The sequence below is a fragment of the Lissotriton vulgaris genome, chromosome 9 (genome assembly GCF_964263255.1).
Source record: "Lissotriton vulgaris chromosome 9, aLisVul1.2, whole genome shotgun sequence".
Lineage (NCBI taxonomy): Eukaryota > Metazoa > Chordata > Amphibia > Caudata > Salamandridae > Lissotriton > Lissotriton vulgaris.
Genome location: NC_141697.1, coordinates 238,567,432 through 238,581,052, shown reverse-complemented (window position 1 = coordinate 238,581,052; position 13,621 = coordinate 238,567,432).

The following is a 13,621-nucleotide window of genomic DNA, read 5'->3' as shown; positions in this document are numbered from 1 at the left end:
GTGTGTGGGTGGCTGGGAGGTGTATGACTCTGTGCATAGATGTGTGAGCAGTTGATTCACTAGATGTATGGGTTAAAAAGTGCAGGTGAAAACAGCTGTATGGACAGTTGACTGTGTGCATGAGTGTATTGGTGAGTGAATGGATATCTCAGTGCTACATGTCAAAGTAAGTACATATGTAAAACACAGTACATGTGAGAGTTGACATATATAAATAACTGTGCATAAGAGCCAGTGAATGTGTGAGTGGCTGTATGGATCATTGTAAACTTGTATCAGGGATTGTATAAAAGAGTAAATATGTGTTAGTATATGTTTGAATAAGTAAGGTGTGTATAACAGTATAGTTGAGGAAATGGAGGTGTGATTGATTCTTTGCATGACTGACTAGGTGTGTGAGTAACTCCATGGATGAGTGACAGTCTGTGAGTGTCTGTTTACACTGATTGTATCTGACGTTATATTAGAGTCTGAAGAGGTTCATCGTATTATCACATGAATGATGTCATCAGTGATGTGATAAGTAATGTCAAATGAGATGTCATCAGTGATGTCATTTGAGATGTCATCAGTGATGTCATCAGTGATGTCACTGACCATGTCATGAATGATGTAATATGTGACATCATCAGCAGTGGATTGCGGGTGCGCGATATATAGTTAGTGCAACTAACTATATATGCGAATTTCAATGGTTTTGTGCGAGTCAATTAAGGTTTTGTAAATGCTAATCCCTAACTATATATGGTCTATAACCAATGTTTTTTTCAGTGAATTTTCAAGGTTTTGTAAATGCTAATTCCTAACTATATATGGTCTATAACCTATGGTTTTTCAGTGAATTTCAATGGTTTTTTAATAGCAAATATGAAAAGCTTTAAAATGTCAAGTACGTGATAGATAAAAAAAAATGTGTGTTTATGCACGCTGATGTGCTTTGAACGCTGCCCCACCCCTCCTCTTTTCTTTTAGGAGTATTCTCTCTTTGCAGATAGTGAAGGGTAGGTAACGCAGGCCTTTGCCCCCGTTGTAATCCGTCGTGCCTGTTTCTCTCTCCATTTCATTGATTATTATCCAAGCATTTACTGTTTTAGAATTGGTTCTCTTTGGTTCATTCTCTATTTACAAACAAGCACAGAGTCGCAATACTCTGTTTAGTCTTTGCAGATAGTGAAAAATCGTTTAAAAAAACAAAAGGAATCAAGCAAAATCAGTAGGCCACTAATGGGATCTCTTTTTGACCTCGCTAAAACAGAAACATTAGGAACAACCCCTCATGAGAAATACGAAACTAGTGACATGAACTGAGCCCGACACCATGATGGCTGCAAGACAGCTCGGCTCCGCCACCCACCCTGCACAAAATAACGACAAACCCTATGCAAATTTTATAAATATATACAACACACCAGCAAAGTAACAGGGTAAAACGTTTTATTAAATAACTATTTACATGGCAGCCTGCTGCAACATCCATCACTATTCCTGACGAGGTAGCATAGCTGGCGGCCTAGGGGTGGACAACCGTTGTGCAAATTGCCCGGGGACGACACCATGTGCAAAGACTCGTCCCCAGTACATCCAGAGCTGATGTCCGACAAGTTGTATGAGAGGATGCCTTGCTGATGCCGCCACCCCCACCACCACCTTTTTGTTGCCTGATCCGGCTAGCTCAATCAATCAAGCATGAGACTCATGCACTCTGATCTCCTTGGCCTCAGTCAAGCATCAATAGTAACATTTTCATACGTGAGTGTAGGTTCATTGTTTTCCATCCACAGACTAAAAGCCTGGAGTGGGAGTGAAAGAACCATAACTAGGTAACAAGGAAGGCAGACGCTGAGGGAAGGACCCTGGATATGGTATGTTCCTTGGTCCCTGAGTTACTTCGATGTCACTGCCTTGCACAAATGGCATAAGTCCTGGATGTTGGGTGCCATAGTTGAGGGTTCCGAGCAGCGCTTGTAACACTGTCTGAAGTTTATTTGCACCTGCTGCAGCTTCACTATTCTCAAAGTAAGTGGGGGCTGTTTGTGGACCTGACTGCATTGAGGCCCCCGAGGGGCGGTGTGATGGCGCCGACCCCCTCCCCAAGTCTTGTTGCCCTGGTGTGGCCTGAGATCGCCCCCGACATAGGCGGCCGGCTCCCGGGGTCAAGCGGAACTTTTTGCCTTTTGGTGACTCTTCCATTCTGAACATTGTCCCACAATCCGTTTGACCTGAAGACACGTCCTGCGGTGCCCTAGTCCGACCATCACATATTCCTGCGCCAGGAGACGGCGTGGGGTGCACTGGAAGGGAGAGGCGCGAACGAGCCTCCCCCACCTCCCCAGGTGGAGGTTTCTCAGGTACACCCCAGCCCTTCACGCAACCAGCTGAGTTGCGCCCGCTCTTGCGGCTACAGCGTCTCGCTCACCATCTAGTTGAGTTGCGCCCACTCATGCGATGCAGCGATAGGCGGCTGCCACAGGACTCTCAAAATGGCGGCCGGCTCTTCGGATTTGGGCCTGGTCCACTAAAATGGCCCTGGGACACCTTGGAACTCGGACGCTTGTCTGCTAGGGCTTGGGCCCCATTCTCGAAAGCGTCCCCTCAGCCTTGAAGATTTTACAAAAGTCACCGGGGCCCCCGACTCCCGCAGACTTCCGGTGGCGAGCGACTGCCATAATTGCTCGCAGAATGGCCACGACGTAGCCACGGGGTGCTCTCATGCTGACGCCAGCTTCAATCTGAAACATCCAGAAACACTGTAGACTACCAATTCGATCAGTTCCGGTGGAGCCTCAACGTGACCCGGTAGAGAAGAACTTGCCCTCCCCTCTTTGATTGATAGTTCTTGTTGCCTGTCCCTTCTCTTGTCATTTAACAGAACTTTTTGGTCTGCTGAAAAGGGTTGTGTTCCGACCGCTGGTTGGTGGAGACATTTTGACTATATTCTGGACCTGCGTTGTCGCGTAATGCGTCATATGATGCGCCGCGTTAGCGCACCCGGAAGTGCTCCGGTGCGCGAGGCGCAGCTTACCGGAAACGATCCAGAGCGCAGCGCGCAGCGCGTAACGTAAGCATAACAGGTCATGTGACTTGTTAATAAAACTTTTCATTGGTTCATTTTACTTTTGTCATTCTAATGATGAAAGGCTTGGTAATATGACCTAAAAATAACACTTTTCATTGCTTTCGAACATTTTTTTCCCAAATGATGAAAGCCCCACCTTTTTTTTTTCTCACTCTGACTTGTAAAGCAAAGGACCCAGATGCATTTACATTTTATCACTAACAATGTTCCAGGCTAATGTATTTTCCCGGGAAATTTACAACTGTCCTGCAAGTAAAATATTCCTTTTTCGAGAAAAAGGGCGTTTCTTCGTCCCATGAGGGAGCCGTTGAGCAAAAGAGGCTCGGCCTGCTGTCTTAGTCGCTGATAGGCATGAATATCGGATTCTTATCGATCACTTTATGTTGCAGGAGTAGAAAACACAGCAGCCCTTGACCATTTATCTTTACTGCGTTTCTGCGTATTATACCTTTTAACCGTCATGTAATCGGGCTGCTTTATTTCACTTGCCTTTTACTGATTCGAAAACAGTGGCTATTATTCAAAACTATACCAAAAAAGGTAGTACTACCATGTTTTGTTTGAAAAACCTTTATTGTGAAAATGTCAGTATACAAATACGGGCCTATAACCACGTGGGCCGGCCACGGAGCAAACTGGAGTCGTATATGATGAGGGGACATTTACACTGTAGAAGAACGTAACGGGCGGGCCATTAGGTTGCAAGAACTAAGGTGTCTAACAGTTGCGGAATCGGTGGACGTACATTTTATAATTAAAGTACGACAGGGCCAGTTACAATAAAATTATCTACATATACATTTGCGGGCAAGTACCATGGGTGACGTTAATTCGATCCTTCAATAGTACAGTAATCAATAACACATCAGAACTTAATATCAATAGGGATGTCCAAATGTTCAATCAGTACTCGTCCCCGCCCGCCATGTGCTTCAAAACTGCATACGTATCTCGTGATATCAAGGTTGGGCAACCAGTACACAACAAGGAGTTACGAGTCCCATTTATACCGGCGCCATTTTGGGCGAGGCAGGGCAGGTCCAGGATATAGTCAAAATGTCTCCACCAACAAGCGGTCGGACCAGAACCCCTTTCGGCAGTCCAAAAAGGTTCCATTAAATGACAACAGAAGAGATAGGCAACAAGAACAATCAGTCAAAAGAGGGGACGCTTTCGTGAATGGGGCCCATGCCCTAGCAGGCAAGCGTCCGAGTTCCAAGGTGTCCCAGGGCCATTTTAGTGGACCAGGCCCAAATCCAAAGTGCCGGCCGCCATTTTGAAAGTCTTGTTGCAGCCGCCTTTTGCTGCACCGCAAGAGTAAGCGCAATTCAGCTGGATGGTGGGCGAGACGCTGTAGCCGCAAGAGCGGGCGCAACTCAGCTGGATGGGGGGTGAGGCACTGTGCCGCAAGAGCGGGCGCAATGCATCTGGAAGGCGAGTGAAACGCTAAGGGGCGCCCCACTGCAGATGAGGTGCCTCCACCTGGGGAGGCGAGAGAGGCCCGTTTGCGCCACCTCCCTCCCCCCCCGGGCACCCCACGCCGTCTTTCGGCGCAGCATTGTAGGATGGCCACACCAGTGAAACTTGCTGGACACCACCTCGGTGCCATCCAGATCTCGGCGCGTTCGAGTCACTGTACCGCAAGAGTAACCGAAACTCAGCTGGATGGCGGGTGAGTCGCTGTACCGCAAGAGCGGGCGGAACTCAGCTGGATGGCGGGTGACTCGCTGTACCGCAAGAGCGGGCACAACTCTGCTGAACGGCGAGTGAAACGGCAAAGGGCGCCACACTGCACATGAGGTGGCTCCACCTAGGGAGGGGGGAGAGGCCAATTTGCGCCGCCTCCCCCCTCCCCCCCGGGCACCCCACGCCGTCTTTCGGCGCAGCATTGTAGGATAGCCACACCAGTGTGGCAACTTGCTGGACACCACCTCAGTGCCATCCGGATCTCGACGCGTTGTGCTGCCTTCGGCCTATTCGCACATCGGTCCGCTACTGACGCCGCCTCACAGGCCAACGGATTTTATAGGCTTTTTATAGCCCAAAGCCGCATAACAGGTCATGTGACTTGTTTATAAAACTTTTCATTGGTTCATTTTACTTTTGGTTTCCTAATGATGAAATGCTTGATCATATGACCTAAAAATAACACTTTTCATTGGATTAAAACATTTTTTTTTCCCAAACGATGAAAGACCCACCTTTTTTTTTCTCACTCGGCAATCAAAAAAGGTTCCGTTAGATGACAACAGAGGGGACAGGCAACAAGACCCATCAGTCAAAAGAGGGGAGGGCAAGTTCTTCCCTACCGGGTCACATTGGGGCTCCACTGGAAGTCATCGAATTGATAGTCTACAGTGTTTCTGGATGTTTCAGACTGAAGCTAGCGACAGCATGAGAGCACCACCATCTCGTAGCTCCGTCATGGCCATTCCGCAAGCAATCATGGCAGCCGCTCCCCACCGGAAGCCTGCGGGAGTCGGGGGCCCCCAAGACTTTTGTAGAATCTTCAAGGCTGAGGGGACGCTTTCGAGAATGGAGCCCAAGCCCTAGCAGACAAGTGTCCGAGTTCCAAGGTGTCCCAGGGCCATTTTAGTGGACCAGGCCCAAATCCGAAGAGCCGGCCGCCATTTTGAGAGTCCTGTGGCAGCCACCTATCGCTGCATCGCAAGAGTGGGCGCAACTCAACTAGATGGTGAGCGAGACGCTGTAGCCGCAAGAGCGGGCGGTAAACAGCTGAATGGCGGATGAGACACAGTGTAGCAAAAGCGGGCAGAATGGCAACTGAAACGGTAAAGGGGCGCCCCACTACAGCAGACGAGCCTCCACCTGGGAGGCCTGTTCACGCCGCCAACCCCCCCCCCGCCCCCCCCGGGGCGCCCCACGCCGTTTTTCGGAGCAGCATTGTAGGATACCAAAAGCAGTGCGGCAACTTACTGGACATCACCTGGGTGCCGTCCAGATCTCAGTGCGTTCTGCTGCCTTGGGACTATTCACACAACAGACCGCTACTGACGAGGCACAGTGCAGCAAAAGCGGGCGGAAAACCGCTGAATGGCAAGTGAAACGCTAAAGGGGCGCCCCACTACAACAGACGAGCCTCCACCTGGGGAGGCCCGTTCACGCCGCCTCCCCCCCAACCCCCCCGGGCGCCCCACGCCGTTTTTCGGAGCAGCATTGTAGGATACCAAAACCAGTGCGGCACCCAGGTGACATCACCTGGGTGCTGTCCAGAACTCAGCACGTTGTGCTGCCTTGGGACTATTCGCACAACAGACCGCTACTGACCATTGTTGCTTCTGTTTGAATAAAACATTTTTAAGGTGTTTACTGTTTTTGTTGCGATGTATATATTTATAAGTTATTAAAGTGTTATAATCCTACTACTTTGTTGGAGTGCTATATATTTTTAATGTGACACATAATTGTGAAGACTTTGATGTACAAAAAGGCATCCCTGGAATCTTCCGCTTCAGGCTCGGTCCCACACACCGTCACAGTGAGAATCCCCTCCCCAATCACAATACAGGATGGTTATCAGATAGTAGGAACGCGTGTGGTGTGACGGATCTCATCGGGTGGGGGCGTTGATCTACTGTAACTCCTTTGAAGAGGGGTGATTCTTTACAGTTGAGGTCATAAACTACATCCGCAGGGCTAGGTGATAGCCTGGGACCGGCCTGGACAATCAGACACAAAGGAAGAGGAATGTCAGAGGGTGCGGTAGTGAATAGGGTGAAAGGGTGGTGTCGGGCGGGCACAGGGTGTGATTCTCAGGGAAGAGCAGCGCAGATGGGGGGAGGTTTATGGCCCATGCATAAGACAAAGAGCGGGGGTGACCAGTGCGTGGGGGAGATGCTTGCGAGGGTGGGGAGCCATGCTGAGGATCGGCGGCGTGCAGAGAGTGGGTCTGGTCAAGGCATCTAAAATGGCTGCCGTGCACGACAAAAGTGTGGCATTGGAAAAAAAGCAAGATGGCGCAGACAATGTTTATCAATACAAATTAATTTATAACAATTATTTTTAACAATATATTTACTCGCAGTGTCAAAATGGCGGTCAACACTTCCTGATTTCCTTCGAATCGAACGTTAACAGACGTCACGATCGGCGGCGTGCAGAGAGTGGGTCTGGTCAAGGCATCTAAAATGGCTGCAGTGCACGACAAAAGTGTGGCATTGGAAAAAAAGCAAGATGGCGCAGACAATGTTTATCAATACGGATTAATTTAAAACAATTATTTTTAACAATATATTTACTCGCAGTGTCAAAATGGAGGTCAACACTTCCTGATTTCCTTCGAATCGAACGTTAACAGACGTCACGCAGCAAAAAAAAAAAAAAAGCTCACGCGCAGCCGCTGGAAGACAAGTATCAACATATATGAGCCTCCTCAGCCACCCTCAGAAAACATAAGGGGTCAGGATACGTATCCCGTACCCCCTTATACCCATTTCTCACATTGTTTTTCCTCCATCTTGTAATTTAATTAAAACGAAACACAAAATGGCGAATTCCCGTTTCGCGTCCCGATTCGCCACCCGGTTCGCGAACCGGAAAGCGCTTCTACCGCAAAAAAATCAAATTTTTTTAATTTGCCCCACGGGACCCTTTAATAACCCCAACATCATTCCTAGGGGGTCAAGAAGGGTCTACCTTGCCCCCTTTCATTAAATTCCCCCTTCGTTTTTCTCCTCCTCTTGTCTCTCAATCCTACCGAGAGACAAGATGGCGGCTGCTCCGGACTGTTTAGAATGTTGACAGACACCGGAGAGCCAATCAGCTTCGCTTCGCAAAGCTCCGTTATGCGAAAAATTCGCGAACCGGAGCGCTACCCGGGACGCTGTCACAGATATATCTGTTTTTTAAAACGTTAATTTCTCAAAATCCACTGGAGCACATATATTGAGACCCAGCAAAGGCACATCGGGCTAACAGTCCCTACAATTTTGCCAAGTTTCGTGCAAATCCATTCAGCCGTTCGAGCTAAAAGTGAGGCCAAACGCCCTATGGAAAAATGAATGGGAAAAACGCGTTTTGGGACCCCCCTTTTTTCTCAGCCCCCCAAATTTTCAGGGGGTTCTCAGAAACAAAATGTGCCATTTTCCTGAAAATTTCAGCCGATTCCGTCCACAAACACCAAAGTTATTAGACATAGAATTTTCAAAAGTTCCATAGAGAAAAAATCCTAACTATATATACCTACTGGCGACCCCCAGTAGGTAATATATATATATATATATATATATATATATATATATATATATATATATATATATATACGCTGTAGAAATCGCTCCCTACACTGCAATTGCGCTGCACGGCACTGGTTTTCACTGCTGCAAATACGTCTGACCCGCAGCATCTCCCCATATGGGATGCTGCGAATTAGGTGGGCGGGATGATGGCTGTCCGCATGCAGCAGCGTATTACCAGCCGTGGGCTTCCGGTACAATTTAGTTTGGAGGGTGCCTTCCTGAACGTAGATCTCAACGTCAAGAAACACCACAGATTGGGAACTGACAGTGCTGGTTAGTTGGATATTAAGATTATTGATATTGAGTTTATCAATAAATTCTCTCACCTCTATTTCAGTCCCCTCCCAAACAAAAAATAGATCATCAATGTAACGAGACCAGAGTTTCACTTTTGTGTTCATAATGTCTGAATGTTCTACCATCAGGACCTGCTCCTCCCAGAACCCCATGTGCAGACATGCGTAACTCGGAGAGAAGCAGGCCCCCATAGCTACTCCTCTGGTCTGTAAAAATAACTGTTTAGCAAACAAAAACATATTGTTATTCAAACACATCGATATCATCTCCACCACCATTTTAGAATGTTCATTGAAACATCCATCCCTCTTCCCCAAGAAGTGTTTAATGGCTCTTAGTCCATCTTGATGGAATATGCTGGTGTAAAGAGAAGTGACGTCCATAGACACATATATATATATATATATATATATATATATATATATATATATATATATATATATATATATATATATATATATATATATATATATATATATAGATGCAGTGACCTAGGGGGCCTTAGAGCGATAGAGGGCTTACATCAGGAAATCAACATAGGAGGTGATGGTGAAGTAACTAATACCCAAATGTTGGAAAACTTTGATGTGCAACAAAAAGGTGGGGCCAGTGCTTTCAAACCGGCTTCTACCTTTATGCCTATCATGGGAACTGATGCCATAGGCACCTTCTCCGATGCCCTTGTGAGGGATCTCGCTAGGCTGAGAAATACGAAAAAATACGTGCAGTCGAATGATAACTTCACCAAACAACAACAAACGGCATTAAAATCTCTGTGCGAGGACTCAGGTTTGGTATGTAAGACCTCTGACAAGGGGGGCAATATTGTCCTACTTACAGCCACCCAATACGAAACGGAGGCTTTACGTCTGTTGGGAGACATTAATACCTACACGACTGTGAATGAAAGAGTATATAATCAGAGCGTGATTGAGTATCACAATATGATATTAAAATGGTACAATGTCAACATGCTAAATACTGATGAATACTTATTCTTACGCTGCCTAAGTCCCGTCATTCCAACTTTTTACTACCTCCCAAGGTTCATAAAGATATGTGCAATCCACCAGGCAGGCCCATTGTATCATCCAATGGGAGCCTTACAGAGAACCTTTCTATTTATGTGGACTCGTTTCTTTCCCCTCTGGTAATGTCTTTGAATTCTTATTTAAGAGACACAAAGCATTTTTTGAACTGCATTGATAAAGTCATCCGGAAAGATACATACTGTATGATGGTGCTAGACATCACCAGTCTATACACGTGCATAGCTCATGGTGATGGTCTTAAAGCAATGGCAAGTTTTTTAGAAAAACGTCCAGCACGATTCTATGAGCACAACAAAATGTTACTAGAATTTATGACGTTTAGCCTGAACAATAACATATTTCTATTCGGCAAACAGTTGTATAAGCAGATGTCCGGAGTTGCGATGGGAGCCTTTTCGTAGGCTGGTGGGAGGAGCAGGTGGCCTGGAGTAGTGCCAATCAGGAGTGGGACAACCGGATTATAGGGTGGCATTGTTACATTGACGATCTTTTCATTATCTTAGAAAGCCCTGTAGAAACAGCTAGCACTTTTGTTGATGCTCTAAACAGTAATGATGTGAATCTTAAATTTTCTGGTCACATCAGCAGGACTTCTGTAAATTATTTAGATCTTACAGTATATATAGATAAGGATGGTAAAATGCAGACTAAATTGTATAGGAAAGATACTGCGGGTAATTCCACGCTCCTTGCTACGAGTAGTCATCCTCGCCAATTAATTGATAGTATCCCTTACGGAGAACTATTAAGGTTAAGGCGGAATAATTCTAATGATGGTGATTTTGAGAAGGCGGCCGACGCTAGCCTGCAGAGATTCAGGATAAGGGGTTACAGTGATGGCGTACTAACACGTGCCTATGAGAGAGCTAAAAAGATGAGAAGAAATGAGTTGTTAAAGCCCAAAAAAACAGTGAAATCTAATAATGGGTCTTTCCGTCTCATCACTACCTTCTCACAGAATGCAGGGCAAGTCAAGAAGATATTAAAGAAAAACTGGAATATCTTATTGTCTGATAATGTAATCAAGGCTGACTTACCTGCCAATCCCTTAGTTACCTTTAGAAAGGCCAGATCACTCAGGGACCATTTGGTCTCTAGCCATTACCAAGCTCCGGAGAGAACCCCGAAATTGCCTGTCCTCAGTGGGTTTTATCCGTGTGGCCGTTGCAAGGCTTGCAAATATAGTAAGCGGACGCTTACTTACAAGATACCTGGCTTGGCGACTCCCAAACGGATTATGAAATTCTTGACATGCTCCACTCCATATGCTATTTACTGCCTCACCTGTCCTTGTGGCCTGAATTATATTGGCAGTACTACCAATGCAGTAAAGTTGAGAATTTTAGAGCACATGCGTGCTATTGCCAAGAAAGATGAATCCTACCCTGTAGCCAGGCATTTTGACAGGATGCATAGAAGTAACAGGGACCTGTTATCTTATGTTTGCCTTGATAGTGTACCGGCCAACATCAGGGGGGTGTCCGTATTTTAAAACTTAGACGGCTGGAATCCAGGTATATTATTGATTTACAAAGCAAAAATCCTAACGGTCTCAACATGCATGAAGAGCTATCAGTACATTTGGGCTGAGGACAGTTGAAACCGCCTTTTGAGACACCTTACTCTACATCACATTATTATATTTATTGACTGTACCTTTAATCATTTTCCCTGTTTGATTATTTCTGATGATATTATGATTGATTTGTAAGAATATTATGTATAGTTATAATTTTACATGAATTGGTGTCATTCTGATGGATATATGAACTATAAATTTGAAGCTGTTATTTCAGATGTGCCCATCCAGGGCGAGATACATACTTGAGTGCGGTTATTAGGTAACAGTAGCAGCAGCATTAGAGCTCGACACATGTATTTCTAATTCTCATCCTGAGTGCTCTTGTGCACATGTTACGTTTAAACGTGTGGTTTAAAGCTGCGATTGTGTTTGGAGCTTGTCTCATGTTAAGTAGAGAGTAGCTGCCTTCTGTATTAAGTACCCAAACCTCTCCGCACTCTATTTCTGAAATGACGACAACGCTTTAGATATGCCCATTGAGGGCGTGATTTGTACTATGTGCATGTATTTGGACTGTATTAGCCCATTTAGGGCGTCATGAATATTATGTTTACAGTATTCCTTGATGAATTAATGCATACTTACATTTGGACATGCGAACAGTCTTGGGTATTTAAACTTGAGTTGCATGTGTGATCACTATTTAGTTATCCACACCGTTATAATATGGCGGCCACCTTTGACACATGTATTATAGTCCTTCTTTGCACTTTACGATATGAGTGACGTCTTTTAAGGCAGACAGGCGCCTCGGCTCTCTGTACAATTTGACAAAGCCCCAAGGCGAAACGCGTCATTGCTGTAAAAAGTTGCCGCAACAAATCTTCTGTGGAACTACCCCCTGCGTGTGCTACGTTCTTTATGGATTGAGGATCCGTGGATGTTTGAAGCTTGGATTATTCAAACGGGCACACCCCCGTTTTGTGTGCACCCGCTCACGTGTGCATCTGGCTGGTGTTTGGAAGCTGTTATATATATATATTTTATTTTTTTCCCCAGGAACTCCGTCTTAATATCCACTGCTGCCAGGACAAAAAAAACGAGCCGGACCCATTCAGATAGATTTGCTGAATTCTTTTAAGTAGTGCGTCCCTCTGTCCGCCATATATATATATATATATATATATATATATATATATATATATAGATATATATATATATATATATATATATATATATATATATATATATATATATATATATATATATATATATATATTTGTATGTATATACACACACACATAAAATATATATAGATATACATGGGTTATTCTTACCTGTTACATTTTTACCACACTCTTTTGATGCATGGTAAAGGCATGTGGTGGTAAAGGTTTTCGTTGTAACAGCAATCATGATAAAGATGCATGCATTGTAATGATAAAAAAGAAACAATAAGGTTGATGGGGGGTCTAAGGGAACGTTTTAGGACCAATACATGGGTATATTCCCCAAATATAACTACAAATACAACAGAATATCCATGGGTCTAGGAGCCTCACCAAGTCCCGAGGGCAAGAAAAAATAATGACTTATGCACTCATTATTCACAACTGCATCAGCAATATTTTCAATTTGGCGATCAAGAGATAATGAATACATCTTTTTCTTCTCTTGACAACCAATTGTTTTTTTTATGCCCGCAGGTACATCTTACAGACATAAAGAAAGGATGTTTACAGTTTCTAAATTCATAGATTATATTACAATATACTCTTGAGGTTATCAAATATCACTTTAAAAGAAAAGAAGTACAAAACGAAAATCAGCAAACGTTAATTAACCCAATCCTATCTCACTTATCAGCTCTTCTTGATTTCCTTTAGGCCAGGCTGACATTGGTGCCCAGATCTTACTCCCTTTCACTCTAGCTCGGTGGCCCTTGTTTTTATAAAGTGCCATTTCGAGAGTATACATACTTAGTGAACGATATAGCCAAGCTGTGAATATGGGGCGTTCCGAATCCTTCCATGCAGTAGCAATTAATAGTCTTGCTACCGCATTTGTAACAAACACAAAGTCCTGATGTGCTGATGATAGTCCCAATCGGCTATCGTATCAAACTAACATCAGTGGGGCACTAATATTAATTGCATGATTAATTGAATTTTCCCAGAATTTCTCTATTCCCTTTTTCAATAAAGTCAAAGACTTACATGCGTATAACATATGTATAGTTTCTGCTGGGCTATGCTGACATCTAGGGCATTGATCTGATTCTCGTTTCCCCCAGCTGAAAAGTTTGGCTGGCGTATAATATAGATTGGATAGGGTTCTGTAATGTTGTGCTTTGAGGTTTGCTGCCAAAAAGATATTTTTCCCTAATTATAATGACAAATCAATATCATTATCCCCA